At 39.2% G+C, this 17,698-nt stretch overlaps 1 protein-coding gene across 1 annotated transcript in view; it reads left to right on the top strand.

Moving 5' to 3' along the window:
• IQCM (IQ motif containing M) overlaps positions 1-17,698 on the top strand; it is a 300,465-nt gene that overhangs the window by 65,688 nt on the left and 217,079 nt on the right. The window lies entirely within an intron of this gene.

The following is a 17,698-nucleotide window of genomic DNA, read 5'->3' as shown; positions in this document are numbered from 1 at the left end:
AGTCCCAGCTTAGCTTGTCCAAGGACAGAGAAGGATAAGTGGGGGGTGCAGCCCACTGCTCTTGCCTGTATGGCCACTGAACAGGTTAGGTTGAGGTGTCAGTGTGCCAAGACCATTGCCGGGGCTTCCCTGGGGCACACTGTGCTGCTCTCTGTTACCTCCCACCTAGGCCAAGCAGGCAGAGATCCAGGGACGATCACCCACATCCAGCCTCTCTGCTCTTGGAACGAAATCTGCCACCAAGATCCCACCAAAGGAAGGTCTTTTGTTCTGCGACCCTAAGGTGTTGAGTCAGACAAAAATCAACATAGGAACACCTGTTATCTCACTGCAGGAAGCATGTTTGCCAGGACAACGTTATTGGTCCTTGATATGAGTCTTACTCTTGTTGGAGAGGTAGGAGGAAGTTTTGTACATAGATTGGCTCAATTTTGGGTTCCAAGGGCATTGGCGGTTAGCAGGGTTACATCGTTTCCGGTTCCTGCCGTCTGGACGCCTAAGTCAAGGGCAGCATAGACATTGCCGTGGCAAGCCCTGTGGCTACGAGGGAAGCAACAGCAGTGCTGATGAGGCCAAGTAGCGTTTGGCTTGGTGCAGTATGGAAGACAGAATCTTGTTTGTTTGCTCCTAGGGTTCCTTCCATTCATTTAGCTGGACTAGAATCCAAGAGCTGGTGTCCTTCTTGTCACAAAAGTTTCAAAAGACATGTTTGGCTGTATGCGACTAGTAGAAATGCAATTAAAACCATTACTATTGGAGCACAAAACTGTATTATTCGTTAAAGATCCAGTATATGTATAATTTTTGTTTGTGCGTTTGTTTTAAAGCTAAATAACACAAATGGTTAAGATGCTTAGCACATGCAGTGTTTTTACTGAACCAAAGAAATAACAAATTAATACCTGATGAGCTTCTGGACAATTAATGCATAGACAGAATTGGGGTGCTAGGTGTTACTAATAGTTTGGCCTAAAGAAAATCATGTTACATTCTTATTCCTATTTTTAGTAAGTACTGCTTGACTGCTTGCTTGATACAATGTAGCTATGGCATGAAACTTTTTTTAAGGTTTATTTTTATTTGAAAGGCAGGGTTAGAGAAAAAGAGAGAAAGGAGAGAGAGAGAAAGAGAGAAAAAAGGAGAGCAAGAATTTTCCATCTGCTGTTTCACCCCAGAATGGCCACAATGGCTAGAACTGAGCCCATCTGAAACCAGGAGCCAGAAGCTTCTTCCAGTTCTCCCACGTGGGTTCAGGGGCCCAAGGACTTGAACCATCATCTTTCACTGCTTTTCCAGGCCACAATCAGGGAGCTGGATCAGCAGTGGAGGAGCTGGGACACAAACCGGTGCCCACATGGGATGCTGGCACTGCAGGTGGAAGCTTCGTTTACTGCATCACAGTACTGGCCCCAACATTTTGGTTTTTAAAAAAGGAAATAAAGGGGGAAAAAAAAAGAAGGCAAATAAAATCAGCACTGATTTGAACAGTGATTCTTACTGAATGTAAATATCTTGAAGTGCTATATTGTATCTGAGTTGTATGAAGTAAACAGCGCATCTTGTTTTAATCATGATAGAAAAAGAGAATCTTTGGGTTCTCTTTGATATATTTTGAAAAGGAAAATGCAAATTTTGTGGACCAGTGAACATGTTTATGTCCCAAAATAATTCTTCAATTAACACTCTCTGAATCTTAGGAGACCTGTTCATTACTGTGTCCTAACTCATAGGGAAAACGGTCAGTCATTCTTGAAATTTAATATCCTGGAACAGTATTCTAAAATGTACTTTAAACCAATGAGAGGCTTTGTTGTCTTTGCATGGTTGAGCTTTGAAAGCTCCAGATCTTCCTGCACAGTGCTTGCGATGAGTTTATAGTTGAGATGGATGAGCACGATATCCAGTGATATCAGACTAGCTTTTCTTTGCAGAGGGGAGAAACACTTTTCGTCATTCTTGACTGCTTTGTGAGAGAAGAAATATTTCATTGCTTTTAAGTTAAAATTAATTTATAGCAACTATTCAGAGAATCTATTCAATTACACACCAACGGGTATGAAAGTGGATTTCCTGTCTTATGACTCTTCATTCTTCTCTATTTGTGCTAAGATATGTCCACTGGGGAATACAGTGGCGGTATTTAAGCAATGTTTCATTCAAGCATTTCATACATATGAATCTTTTAAACATGAGATACTGAAACTGTGCCCCCAAAATATAATAAAATTGTATTGCTTAAAAGGGAAAAAGGAAAAAAGATAAAAGCTGAGGTGGGTTTACCTTGAGTATTTACTGGGACTTAGCAGTTCTTCAAAGGGCCATTTAGTAAATGCCATGCTAATTATACCCTGAGCCCTGTAAAGTAAATATCCTTAAAAGCATTTTTTGAAGATTTTTTCCCACTCTCTGAATATTACCCGGAATATTTCTTCTTGAGTATTTAACTTCATCTCCAGATACACATAACATTATTGTAGGTTAATTTATTTACAGTGACTATATAACTAATTGCTTCATTGCAAAACCCCGGGATCTTATTGTTTAATTTGCCTTTTCAAAAAGACAATTTTCTGAAGAGATTTACAGTCTTTTTTTATAACTAAGGTGATTTTCTCTGGCATAAATTTTAAAATTAGAATTACTATTTCATGAACACTGTAAGTTACATCTATCTCATATAGTTGTTTGCAAGCTTACCTGACTTAAGTGATAAAAAGAAAAAGCATGGATCAGAGCAAGTCCAACGTTGCAAGTTTTCTTTCTCTCATTATCCTAACTTGCTATTCAGGAAAATGTTTGGTGGACAAATATGTTGAAAGATATTGATTTAAATAATTAATGCATTTTCTATTATTGTATTAAGAATGAAAACATTTGTTTCACAGCTAGAAGAAAGGGTGAACATACAAACCTCGAAATATACTCAGGTTTTTCATGATATTAATGATCCCTTAATCATCTCTATTTAGTTGTATACAGCTGAAAGTATTTTTCTAAAATCTATAGAGCATGAATTTTTAAAAAGGCTTTATATTTTCTCAACTTTCAGTGTTTCTGAGTGCATCGTTAAGGATCAATGGGGGTTTTGTGTGATTGTACTAGGTCTTTTGAACATAATTTTCATTACAAGCAATGAATAGATGCAGAGAAAAACCACTGCAGTGCTGAATAATAATACAGTTGTGTTTTACTCCTTTTTAGTCAAAATTGTTTTCTATTTGATGTTGTTTTCTTTTGCCACAGTGAGGTGCACAAGTGAGTATCCATGAAAATATGAACAAACATTTTCTGAAGGCTGCATTGAAGATGCTAGCTTTAAGAAAGAAACTATATTCTTGGCTACATAAAATTGCCTTTTTACTTATCAAGGAGGCTAAAAGTTATTAAGAGAAGTTAGTTTTGTCTTACTAATGTGGAGGAAGAAATCTTTTCATCTCCTTTTCGTGTTGTGTGTGGATCACCTGACAAGGTTTATATAGAAATTGTTCATGAATTGTGAAGGACTAAATCGTGTTGATTGCTTTTTCCAGTGTGGTACATTAGATGTTTAAAAATGCTCAACTGCAAGCATTATATACTGTAATTTTTGCACAATTTAATACAAATAAAACTGTTCTAAAACTAAAGTATAAACTGTCACATAAGAATAAATTGCTATAAGGGGGTCCCCTTCTCCTCCACATTGTATTTTGAAAAGTATATTAATGCAACATTTAAAGAATAATCATTGATTTAGTGCATTTTTTCAGTGAAAGAACAAGAACTTATTTTCAGAAGAATTACAGAATACCTAGATTTAAAATATTCCAATTTATTTTGTGAATTTTGTATTCTACAGGTGATCACTGAGTTAAGAAGAAATCTTAATATTTCAGAGGGTTTTAATACACTTGGGAAAGCAGTGGAAGATGATTTGAGAACTTGGGAGATTCAGATGGCATTCCAGGCTCCTGGCTTTGGCCTGGACCAAGCCCAGGTGTTGTGGCCATTTGGACATAGTGAACCAGAGGAGGGATGATCTGTCTCTTTGCCTCCTGCCCACCTTCTCTTTCTTTTTCTCTCCCTGAAATACTCTGCCCCACTCACTACTTCTGTTTGTTTTCTTTTGAATTCATTAGGATTTTCTACATACATAATCAATAATCATGTCTTCTGTGAATAAAGGCAACTTTTCCTTTCAATGTTCATGTCTTTTATCTCTTTCTTGTTTTATTCAGCCATTTAGGAAGTCAAGCACAAATACTGAATAGAAGTAGTGGTTATAGATTTCATGTTTTAAATCTTAGGTGGTAGATTCAGTGATTCATTCCCATGTATAATATTAGCTATAGGTGTTTTTATAGCTTCCCGTTGTAAGGCTAAGGAAGTTTTATTTTCAGTTTTATGTAATTCTTTCTTTAAAGTTGTAAATGTGCATTGAATTGTGTAAGACATGCTAGTGCATGTAGTTAAATGATTATGTGATTTTTCTCTGTAGGCTTTCATTTGCTTACTATAGCAAATTAACCAGATTAATTTTCATATGTAGAACCATCCTGACATTCTAGACCTACACAAGTTGATCATTTTTTAAAATATTAATTTTATTTGCTAATACTTTGTTAAGAATCTCTGTGTGTTCATCAGACACTGACTTGTAACTTTCTTGTGACACTTTTGTTTTGTTTTGCTATTAGAATTATAACAGCTTCATAAATTTCAACAGCAAAAGATTCAATTAAATGCTTTTCTGTTAACTTTTAATAAATACTCACCTAGATGTACTAGGTATAGGAACGCAATAATTTTTAGACATGCCTAGTAAAAAATATTCCAGTGCTGTGGCTAAGTTAGGGTAGAAAGTAAATGCTCAAGGCAGGGACGTGTGTTCCATCTCTAGGGTGGAGACAGCGAGTTCCTTGCCTCCCTGATCTTCAGCATTGCTGGATCATGGCTAGTGGGGTAATTGAAATGAAAAATTGTTGTTAATGCTAAAAAGAAAACTTTTAAAGCTATTCAACTTTTTAAATAGAGTGTCAGAGTCATCTTTGTCATCAGGCACTTGTGTTCCATTGAGTCCAATGCACTTTTATGAGCAAAGAGGAAAAAACACAGATGATAGTGTTTCAGCTTGACCTTCAAAGTGGCTGTGTTTTGGGAAGTTGGATGATAGTTGAGTGGGGCGGGTGTCCCATAGCATAGAGAATTTTGTGGAAATAGGCTGCATTGTTCTTTCGTGTTAAGGCAAGTAGGGCAGTTTAACTGGAGGGAAGGTTCATATTTGGATGTGGAAGGTATTAGTACTAACAGGGTAGATTGAGAAATAAACTTAACTTTGTCCTTAACTATTCTTAAAGTCCCTACTGAAATAATGCCTGCCATGTTTCTCAAAAGAACCACATTTTGTTGCATTTGGTCTGTTGTTGTGTAGGCGAGAGAAGACAGAGCATCTGTGAACTATTTTATTAGTACAGTCAATTTTCATTTATTGGTAATAATGGAAACAGAATCCACATGGTGATCTGATTTTCATAGATAACATCTGACTTGTTAATACCCACAATATACTCAGGACTTAATTTTGTATTTATCATAAGTGGAAATATACATATATGCTTCATCTTTGCTTTCCTTCAGATGAAAAGACTGGAAAGGACAGGCTCTGATTGGCTAAACTCAAGAACTAGAAATGCTTAGTATAAGAATGCTGAGTTCTTGCCTTATCTAATTCCAATCATCTTGATTGTTGTATTTACATGTGATATTTGCTGTCACTTTGTAGACTTGAGCTTTGTGAGCTTAATACTTCCATGTATTTTTAATTTAGTTCATGATACTATGTCTGTAATTTAGTTCCAAGCACTCATGTGCAGTCCATACTTGGGAAGGTGATTAGCTCATCTGTTCTTGCTGTGACTGAGAGTAGGAAAGAATAGGGGGAAGCATTTGCAATGATTGTACAGATACAAACAGGCTGAAATTCTGTTCTGTAATTACCCCTTTGTTTTGGTTGCCAGAGTCTTTTTTTCCTTTCTTGAATGTATTACTTTAATGAGCTTTTAGCAAAGATAATGATACATTAATGAACTTCAACGTTCTGACAAACCAATCATCAAAGACAGATGGAAGTAAATTAATACTCTTTCTAAGGGGATTAGATTCAAAAGACCAATTCATTCCAGAATCCACACAGTAATTCTGCTGCAGGCATAACCTGTGAATAAGGTACCAAAGATTTGTGACTAAACATTTTGTCAATAGTTTTGATTTTTCTAAAGTTTAATTATCACTTTACATTACAAAACAACATCTTCACTGAGGAACTTGAAAGTCAAATGCTCCCATTGGGTACCTTGGGAAGCATGCATAAATTTGTCTTCTTGGAAGGAAAGACACAGAAAGACACTATGGAGAGTCATTCTCTTTATTTTCATTTTAAGGATCTAGATTTCTCAGTGCTGGGGTAGTCAACCAGTTTTAGGGAAAACTGGGCAAAATTGACCTTTCAGTTAACATGACCTGCTTCTGTTAGTTAGCTTAGCATTTATACCATTAAGCTATAAGATTTAATTGTGTCATAATGCTTCTATGTGCGATAGAGATCAAACAGGGCAAAAGTTTTATGAAAAATACCCAATCTTTCATTTCCAATTCATGTGTGTTTGCTTTAGGTTCATAGACTGTTGCCTAATCTAGTTCTTTAAAGTATAGATACAAAATCTAGTTTCACAAATAAACCATGGTTTTGGTCCTAGTGAAAATAAAAACAACTCTCTTCAGAAGATGGCGGTGTGTGTCAGGCGTTTAAACCCTCAGTAACTTCACCAGCAGTCCATGCCCAGCAGAAGAGATTAGAAGACTGAAAAGTGTTTGGTCAAATCAGAAGCTTTCATTTTGAACATTTTGACATAATTTTATTTGTAGATTTCTGGGCTCTTAATTAGGGTTTTCATTTGTATAAGCCATATAAGGGTTTTCATTTTTATGTTGCAATCGCAATGTATAACGATGCACAGGAATTTTGTTGTTTAAAAATTATCCATTGCATCACATACTAAAACGTGGTTTCATCCAACTCCCATTATCAGACAGTCTTGTTTTTAATTTACTTTTGTGCTTGAGTCACAAAAACCACCACTAGGCTTGATGATTTTCCTGGAGAACTCACAGGACTCAGGATATAGCTGTTGCCATGTCTCAGGTTCAGTAATGACAAGGAATACAAGACACAATCCACAGAGATTGGAAAGGACACATGGGAGAAAGTCCAGAGGAGACCAGGAGAAAGCTTCTAGCAATCATCACACAGGATGCCCCAGATCTCTACGACAACATGTGGGAAGGGCTGCATTCCTGGGAAGCTCTTTAGAAACTCATCCAAACCATGGAGGGACCCTTTGCCTGGCATGTACCAATCTTCCAGATTGCTGGAAAAAAGTCAGACGTTCAACATGAATCATATTGCTTGTGTAAGCAGTCTACATATCCTGATATATCTTCTTGTTGCAAACTGTTAGTGTGAATAAGGGACTATTTACCTGCCAAGTTCCCAGATGCCAAACAAGGGTCAAGCCTTTCTTCTGGTTCACTTCCCAAGTGGTTGCAATGGCCAGAGATGAGCTGAACTGCAACCAGAAGCCAGGAACTTCCTCTGGGTCTCCCACATTGGTGCAGGGTCCCAAGGCTTTGGGCCATCCCTTACTGCTTTTCCAGGCCAGAAGCAGGGAGCTGGATGGGAAGTGGAACAGCAGGGACACGAATCGGTGCTCATATGGAATCCTGGTGCATGTAAGGCGGGGATTGAGCCATCGTGCCAGGCCCACCATGGTTGATCTTCAGTCACATTTCAGATAACTTCCTTAGCAAAAGTTCCTAGAAACTTATATACAATAAAATGCAAGCATTTAAAGTACTGTTTATGAGAAGTCACTTTCCTGAAAGTCTATTAAAATTTTTTTCTTTATTAGGAATGGCTTAATTTGGTTACCAAAATCTTGACTAAAACAGGTAAGAAGTAAGCCTGGAAGAATTTTTTTTTTTTGGAATTGTGTGAGACAAAAGTCTGGCTGTTGTTTTGTTTTTCATCTTGGAGGGGAACTGGTTATGAAGAATACTCTCATTAAATTACCTATAATATCTACTTTCCCCAAGATATCAGCCTTTGTTGGCTAGAAATCTGTGACCTCACTAATAATTTGTTCACTAATATTTGTTCACTAATTACTTGTTGATGAAAAGACAGCACATATTGTATTCAAGTGGTTGTGGTTGTGCAGGGGATGAAGGGTGCACTGCTCACAGTGTCTGTTCTGGAGTTTAACTTTCTGTTGCTTTGACAGGAAATGGTCAGCGGGGATGCACTTATAACTCACTGGGTGGGACACAAAGATTAGTTGCTCTTCACCAGGGTATTGAAGATTTCTCTGCACACCCCTCCTAAAACTGTTCACCTAAACTGTTGACATATGTCTTGTTATAGAGTTAGATTATATACAGCCAGGTTCGGCAAAATCATGCTTCAATGCTATGAACTGCTAAATACTAAAATTAAAATAGACACGAGACAGCTGAATAGTAATCTACAGCCATTTTAAGATGTATAGAACCTGGCTGTATATAATCTAATAATTGAAATGTCAACGTAGAAGTCACAGGATGTGGTTCAGAACTTGCAATCTTTTTTTTCCTCTCTTTTAACATATTGGTTACTCAATACCATGTCAACTAATCCCATAATGTTATAAAATGTTACTGATGTAATGTCGGGGCTTTTAATTGATCGGGATGATACTCTGTCGGCTCTACCTTCAGACCAGAGATGGTCTCCCCAAGAAACCGATGAACTTACCTGGACAATAAGACGCTGGACTTTATACTTGGTAGATGCTTGCAATGAAAAAATCTCAACTGAATTTGAACTGTGGTAATGCAACAAGGTAGAGGAATCCACCATGGAGGGCAGTTGGGGAAGGGTGGAGAGAATCCCAGTGCCTATAAAACTGTGTCGCATAATGCAATGTAATCAATAATAATAATAATAAACAACTTTCTGTTGCTTTTTAAAAATGTATTTAATTGATTGTGTCTTGATACAATTTAGTTGGTGCTGGGCTCTCCCTCCCCTCCTCCACTCTATTCTCCCCTCCAGTTTCATAATGAGTGTCCATCGTGAATTTTCCCAAGTCCATCATGCTTCCACTGGAGTGTTTCCAAACCATGTGGGAGACTGTCATTTCGTTGTGAGTTCATTCTTATATCCTGGGGCCCTAATGTAGGTACAGTGAGGATTAGATCTTCATTGTTTATGGGCAGTACCTATAACAGTGATAAAGGGGACATTGGCCATCTCAGGTGGTTGTAAACAGCCTGTAATGGATGGTTGATTAATGAATCACATCACAAGCTCTTGTTACATAAGGTACAGGTAAGTATGAAGTAACAAAGTAAGGTTCACATATAATATCTCTAGATTTGACATTATATTGGATTACATTATATTATAATTATATTATAGCAAAATATGTTATCTGGCCTTTTGGGGTTGGCTCATTTCCCTTAGCATAATGGTCTCTGGTTTGGCCTATTTGGCCAAAGAGTAATGTATTTCATTATTTTTTTAATCACCGAGTAGTATTCCATAGTGTAGATGAACCACAGTTTCTTTATCCAGTCCTCTGTTGATGGGCATGTAGGATGCTTCCATGTTCTTCCGATTGTTGAATTTACTTTCTGTTGCTTTGTGAGTGCTTCCTGGCCAAGATGACGGCTGAACGGTACCCAACAGATTTTCACATTAAGAGTTGAGCTAACTGCCTAAGGAAACCTGTGATGGCGCTGGTGCTGAGTTTGCTGATTCTCTTTCTTCTGAGGCTGTAAGCCTGAGGCCAGAGTCGCCAAAGCTGCCGTGGCCCAAGAGACTGGTGACCTTCTCCGGGAAGGAACTTGAGTTCTGCCACCTTAGTGATGTAGTCTGCCCTCCTCCCTCTATCCCCAAAGTCTGTTACTGAAGGGGGAATTTCAAGCAGTTATTTATTTTTATGTGCATATTTGTTTAAGGAAATTTAAGAAAATTTTAGTTCTTTATGTGAACAGAATGTCCTCTTATAGAAAAAAATTTAGGTTCAGTGTGACTCCCTCGAGGGCAAACATTTCTGAAACTTGGTGCTGCATTCTCTCGGTTTTCCTTTAAGTCATAACTTTGAACTCTTTACCTGAAAGTATACATGTGCATATTTAACCGATTGCCTTTGAAATAGTTATCATTACCATACATTTGAAAATACAGAACATAGCATACACACACACAAAATGAGAATCATATGGTATTTTATCAACCCAGAAATAATTACTGTCATATTTTGGTATCTTTTTAGGTAACCCATGTTCTTTTATATGTACATATAGATAAATATAAATATGAATATAAATATATGAATAAATTCTTCCCCTTAAACTGTAGGAATAGTCCATAGGTTGGTCCCTTGATTTAAAGAGGATCTTTGAGAAGGGTTCATGTAATGGATCAGGTATTTCAGTTTGGGTTGTTCAGAGGAGAAAAAAAAGTCAATTCTGTGCTATGCAAATAGCTGCTATCTTGTTCTTTCTTTGCCCTGCTCAGTTTACTGGATCTCCAATTACGTGTTCCAACCATTTAAACTGTTAGCCATTGTAAGTGCTTGAACACACTGTTACTGGGTTTTTAATAATCATGTAAGAATATCCAATTAAAAAGTTCACTTAATAAGATGGTGAATTAATTCAGGTCTATTCCCTAGGTAACAAATGAGTAGGTCCCTAGGAAAAGAGGAGGCGCAGCAACGAAAGCTGGGAGGCCAAGCCAGGTGGCCCTCATTGTGGGTGCAAGCAGTAGAGCTCACGTGACTATGCGTGATCTTACAGGAATTGAGAACACTGGGTAGGGGGTTTGAAACTCCTTTAATCCTAATTTTGATTCATGTTTCAGTCTTCAAATGAATGTTCATTTAAAAAAACACAGGATTTATTTATTTATTTATTTATTTATATTATATATATATTAATTACATTGTATTATGTGACACAGTTCTATATAGGCACTGGGATTCCCCCCACTCCTCTCCCAACCCTCCCCCCATGTTGGGCTCCTCCCCCCTGTTGCGCAACCACAGTTCAAGTTTAGTTGAGATTCCTTCATTGCAAGCATACACCAAGCATAGAGTCCAGCATCTCATTGTCCGGTCAAGTTCAGTGGCTTCTTGGGGAGGCCCTCCCTGGTCCGAAGGCAGAGCCAACAGAGTAGAATCCCGGTCAATTAAAAGCTCCAAGATAACATCAGCAACGATATATAACGTTAAGGGATAAATTGACAAAGTATTGAGCAACCAATTTGTCAAAATTGGATGCATGGTCTTAACAACTTCCTGTGACTATTTCAATAACATTTCAACAATTGAGGTGCGAAACAGTTTTAGGAAGGGTGTGCAGAGAAATCTTCCATACCTTGGTGAGGAGTACTTAATCCCGGTGTCCTACCTAGTAAGGTGTGTGTGAGTCCATGCTGACCAAGCCTTCCTTGTTCTCTGCCTATCCATTCCAATTTGTGAGTGTGTGTGTGTGTGTGTGTGTGTGTGTGTGTGTGTGTGTGTGTGTGTGTTGGGGGGGCTCTGGAGCTCCCTCATGGTCATTGCAGAGAGGGTGGGGACCTGAAGTTGGAGCTAAGTAAGAACCAGAGATAGCTCCTCTGCTCCGATGGCCGTGGATTCTGTGATGAAGGATTCAGCTTCTTCCATCCCATGTAGTAGGTCCAAAGTGGGGGGGAGGGGAGGGGAGGAGGGATGCCCTCTGAGTTCTCAGCCTCTGAAGGCATTCCAGTTCCCCGTGGTCTCTTCGGCAGTTGGGATGTGGTCCTTGGCGCCCGTACCGATAGCCCTTGGTGGGGATCCGGGAGACTCCAGGTTTGGGATACAAGCCTCCTCCTGTCCACCTGCTCCGCTCTGTGGCCCCCCACTGCTCTGTGCACATGACCTCCTGGTAATAGGTTGTCAGGGTCGCTCTTGATTCCCCCTGTATGTCTTTGTAGTTTTACTGTTGTCTAATGTTGTCTTGAATCTATTGTCTACAAGTTACCTGTTATGTGCCTGAGAGGTTACACTACACGGCTTCCTCACGTTCACAATTTCTGAGTAGTAAAAGGTTTTGAAAATATGTTTGGTTATACAATTTTAAAAACACATGGGTTGAGACCATATTAGATAGAGGTCCATCGGGGGAGATTTACATCATTGGGAATCTTTAGGGTTGATTCATGTACCCAAAGCCCTGAGGGTTCATGGTGGAGCTTTCTAAGCAGCAATCATAGAAACCAAATCCCAGAGCTCCCTGGCCGGGCGGCCAGCAGGCGCAGCCTACCGCCAAATGGCGCACTGGCCGCCCGATACCGGCTCCGGATGCGCGCATGGTAGCGGCCGCAAACACACAGGATTTTTCTGAGCAGAGTTTCAGAGTGTTCTGTGAGAATGACCTGTTTGCTAGCCTCTCCACATGGAAGACTCTAGTTAGGAAATTTCTGTTTAGAGTTTTGCTTCCCCCGAAAACACAGTCTGATAGTAATCAATTATTTATGGGTTCCTTTGCTGTTCCACGTGGGGCTGCATGGGCTACACTTTGAATACACCTTTATGGAGGTGTGAAAGGTTTTGTTGTTGTTATTTCTGTTTCTTTCCCCCCACCTTTTTTTTTTTTTTTTACAGTTTCTTTTCTTCTTGTGATTTGGTAGACTGTACTGCCGTACGAATCTGTTTTGACTATTTTCTTTCTAAAATGCAGTAAACTTTAATGATCCGGAAGTTCATTTTTTTTTTCTCGCTTATTAGCGATGTGCGTCATTCATCTTTGACTGTTCTGGTTCATCTTCCGGGATGCGTCCAATTCCTTTGCTGCTAAGTCATGTCTTACCCATTTTATAACCTTTTGTCTCATAATTGTTGCCTGAGTTCTAGGAGTACTTACCAAATCTGCTCATTGGATACTAGCCGCTGTCACGTACCCTTAACCCATTTTATTTCTAAGCAGTACATTTTTTAATTTCCTGGTGTATCTTGCCTTTAAATATTATTTCCATTTTTATTTATCTTACAATTACTATTTTTTAAAGTCTGACTTTATATTCCCCTTGTTGTTTAGTCTTCTATTTTAAACCTGTAATGCTGTAGTGAAAATGCTACACATTCTAGTAGAATATTTCTCAGCTCACTTTTTACTGGTTTTTAAGAATTTCAGACAATGGGCCTGGTGCGGTAGCCTAGAGGCTAAAGTCCTCACCTTACATGTGCTGGGATCCCATATGGGCCTTACTTCCCATCCAGCTCCCTGTTTGTGGGAAATCAGTCAAGGACAGCTCAAAGCCTTGGGACACTGCACCTGTGTGGGAGACCTGGAACAACCTCCTTGCTTTTGACTTTGGATCGGCTCAGATCCAGTCGTTGCGGTCATTCGGGGAGTGAATCAGCGGATGGAAGATTTTTCTGTCTCCCCTCTCTGTATATTTTACTTTCCAATAAAAGTAAATTAATAAAATCTTAAAAAAAAATTCAGACAATATACAATTTCTGGATTTGCTGTAACAAATTAAAAAACTTGTTATCTTAAGGCAGCCCAAATGTTTTCTCATGTATTTCTAAAAGCCAGAAGTTTGAAATCAATGTCACGGGACAATGCAATGAGAAAACCAGGCACCACTGTTCCGTGTGCCACGGAGGGCTTTTCTGCTGTGACACCGTGACATAGATTGTAAAGTTACATGACTTAATTCCCCCAAATCTCTCTTTTCCTTCTTTTAAGTGGGAACAGCAGCCGTATCTCTGTCACGGGAAGGTTGTACGGATGATGTCAGATAGTAAGCATAGAATGCTTAGCGGTTGGGACCTCAGCAGATCTTAAAAAAAAAAAAACACATTTATTTATTTATTTATTGGAAAGTCAGGTATACAGAGAGGAGGAGAGACAGAGAGGAAGATCTTCCATCCGATGATTCACTCCCCAAGTGGCCACAGTGGCTGAGCTAAGCCAATCTGAAGCCAGGATCCAGGAGCTTCTGGGTCTCCCACGTGGGTGCAGGGTCCCAAAGCTTTGGGCCGTCCTCGACTGCTTTCCTGGGCCACAAGCAGGGAGCTGGATGGGAAGCGGAGCAGCCAGGATTAGAACCAGTGCCCATATGGGATCCCGGTGCATTCAGGGCATTAATATCAAGGTCTGCCAGGCCCAGCCTCTACCTTTTGCTGATAATAGGACTGTGTCAAATCCTGCGACTGTGGGGCAGGAACAACTTTCTTTCCTACTTTTTGTCTTAGAGTAGTGGTGTTCGGGTACATTGTGACAGGCGAGCATAGCAAGGGACACACAGAGCTGGCACTATAGAGAGATGCTTTCTTGTTCTTTTGTCTCTATATTCCTCTCTATACCGTCATCATTGGGAAGGGAGGGTGAGTTAATCTGTAAGGGTCATTGATTGCTTTTCTCAGTTCGCTTCCATTGTTATAATGAAAGTAAAATTGATTTCTAAACTGGTGTGTGAATAAACCTATTTTTTTTTTTTTGCTAACAGGATCTGCATCTTTTTCTTTAACATTATAATGTGACGTTCTAAGGCAGTTGCCTCACAACTCAGGGCTAATAAATCTTGTTAAATCACAAATCTTTATGCTTGTAAAGCATTTTTAATTTTCACACACTGTTATTTTTATTTTGCTAAGAGTATCTGACTATAAGAGTGCCTAGAAAATGGAATTGCTGTTTAAAATTTTACTCTTTAAATTATGTAGAGGAAAATATACATTTCAAATATGCAGTTTTAAGGGCTTAATGTTAATAAAAAAAACCCCACAATTCCCTAAATGTATAGAAAGCACTAGAAACAATAATCAAATCTCAGACTGTCGGTTTCACTCATGTGTTATATTCTTTTTTGTACTCTTTATGTTAGTTACCACAAATCAAAGAAAATGTATCTGTCTTGTTGGAACTGGCTTATTTCCATAAAGATAACTCATTCTGAGCGTTTTTACACAGTGTTAGTCTGAATGTATTTGTCGAATTTGTTCAAATACCTGGAGATCCGGAAAGATGGTGTGAAACGGGGAGGCTACTCTGCTGGATCGTGTTCTTTGCTAATACATGGAGTTTCCACGTCATTTTGTAACTCTGAGCTAACCCTGAATCTTGATGTTCGCTCTCTGATGCAATCCACTGCTTCCATCAGGCAGCCAAAGGTGCAGTTTGTCTTGCAGCATCTACTTAAACGGGATTGTTAAATAGAGCAATGTCCTACGTCTTCGATGCTTTACGCAATGAACCATGGATATTAACTGTTATTCACAAATTGTTGAATCTGTCTGGACCCAGAATTCAGTATCTCAAAAATATTCTGCCTTGACCTGCTGAGTGTTTTGAGTTGAAGGAGACAAGGAGAACTGCAGGATCCAGAAGTTCCCTTGGACCTTTGCTATTCTTTTTTCTTTCCAGAAATATAGCACCAGAAAGCAAATCAGAACCTAGAAAAACCACTTCTCAAATTCCCAGTTGACAGGTGAACTCTCCCACACCCAGGGACAAAGAACCATCTGAAGAAACAGGTTTTGCTGCATTCCCCCTCGGTTTATTACTGTTAAGCCATACTCTGTTTTTATCCAGTCATATTTCTGTGTGACTGTGTAGGCTCCATCAGATATAATCATTGAAATGCAGATTTCTCTTTGTTATGGGGTCTTTGTTTCTGTATTACATAAATGTTTGATAAGTATATTTTTTATGGGACCTGGAGCGATAGCCTAGTGGCTACAGTCCTTGCCTTGCATCCTCTGGCATCCCCTATGGGCATTGGTTTGTGTTCCAACGGCTCCAGTTTTTATGCAGCTCCTTGCTTGTGGCCTGGGAAAGGAGTACAGGACAGCCCAAAGCCTTGGGAGCCTGCACCCTCATAGGAGAACCAGAAGAAGCTCCTAGCTCCTGGCTTCAGATAGGTTCAGCTCTGGCTGCTGCAGCTACTTGAGGAGTGAACCAGTGGATGAAAGATCTTTGTTTCTCCTTTCTGTAAATCTGCTTTTCCAATAAATAAGTAAATAAATAAATTAATAACATCTTTTTAAAAAGGTCACTTGTTATGCTTTTCATTTGTTAATAAATTTGAGGCAGTTTCAGCCATAAGCCTTGAAATGGGTGAGGAAAAGGGCAAACTTTTGATTCCCTGCAAAGTTTAATTTTTTTTAGAAGGTATTTTAAAATTTATCTATTTGTATTTTAGTGCCTGGGAAACAGAGGGCGAATCAGAGAAGCAAATACAGGGAGATCTTTCCTATGCAGATTCATGTGCCTGCTTCTTCCAGGGCTGGCCAGAGGAAAGCCAGGAGGATGGCGTGCCCGTGGGTGCCATGCGGGTGGGAGCGCTGCTGGGCCCTCCCCCCACCGTGTGCTGCCCACCAGGTTGTGTGGAAGCAGGAAGCTGATCTGAAAGCAAAGGGGCTGGAAGTCAAACCAGGCACTTCCTCATGGGATGTTGGTGACTTACATTTTTAGAAAAAAAAAAAACAAAAAAGAAAATATCCAAATTTTTAATTTTACTGAATCCTTTTAGAATCTGCTCATTTTAAACAAACCCAAGAAGGTAGTTGACATCATTTTAGAATATACACCTTGAAAAGTTTATGTTATAAATTTCACGTATGTGAATAGGTTTAAATGGACATTCCAGTTATTTATTCTAAAACCTAAACTAATATTACCAGATGGAATTTAGCCACCCAAGCAAGCCCCTGGGATTTCATTATTCAAATGATTAAGATGCTATTTGTCAACCCTAGTTTACCATCCCTTTTAATTATATAGATAATCAAACTAAGAACTGCTAATTCTGTCTCCTAACCATTAATTGTTTGTAATTACCTACAGATTAAAACTGCATGTGCAATTAACTCAAAGAATTAATTGATGCGAGGGAATTGATAAAAGGGAAACAAAATGAGCTTGCCATGAAAGAGACACTTAGGAGGGAGGACACTGAACCCCGTTTTGTCTTTGCTGCTGTTACAAACTAATCAAGATACATCGCATTGTCCCTGGGGCTTCTTCAGCTCCGCTAGAGGCAATTGCGTATTGAAGAACTTTCAGTTTCTTTGTTGACTGAAGCAGTGCATGCGGAGTGTGAACCCAGTGTGAACCGCTGTTCCCATTTTGTCCGTTGCTGATAGCCAGGTGGACTGAATACTTACTGATTCAAACTGCGGTAGGAAGTACGTTTCACTGCCAAAAAATACAGAGTGGCGACTACTGGGAGCTGACCATTTTGTTTCCTTCCACTTTGCCTTCTTTTCCTGGCAATCTCACCTGGGAGACACAATCTTTTTGTGTAATTTTAAGTTTCTAAAGTAACTGCTTTTTAAAAGTCTTTGATAAGTGCATACATGTGAATTAACATGAGAAATAAAAAGCTACCTTCACACTGACTGGTAGCGCAAAATTGGTACTGTTGTAAAGGTCAGGAGGGTGCTAGAGCGCAGAGACAGCGAGGGTGGTCCTGAAGAACCCTAGAATTTTAAAAGCCAGTTTTGAAAGCTGTTCTGTTCCTTAAGATGTTGGGGTTGGTTGCATTACGTAGAAGCCTTTCAATCCACACTTTAGGTCTCTGGCCTTTGAAGCAATGCCGAATCACATGCCATTACGGAGTGTGCACGCTCATGCATGCACACAC

The sequence above is a fragment of the Ochotona curzoniae genome, unplaced genomic scaffold (assembly GCF_017591425.1).
Source record: "Ochotona curzoniae isolate NIBS_2020 unplaced genomic scaffold, NIBS_Ocur_1.0 scaffold_4506, whole genome shotgun sequence".
Lineage (NCBI taxonomy): Eukaryota > Metazoa > Chordata > Mammalia > Lagomorpha > Ochotonidae > Ochotona > Ochotona curzoniae.
This window is presented reverse-complemented; position numbering and strand designations above follow the sequence as displayed.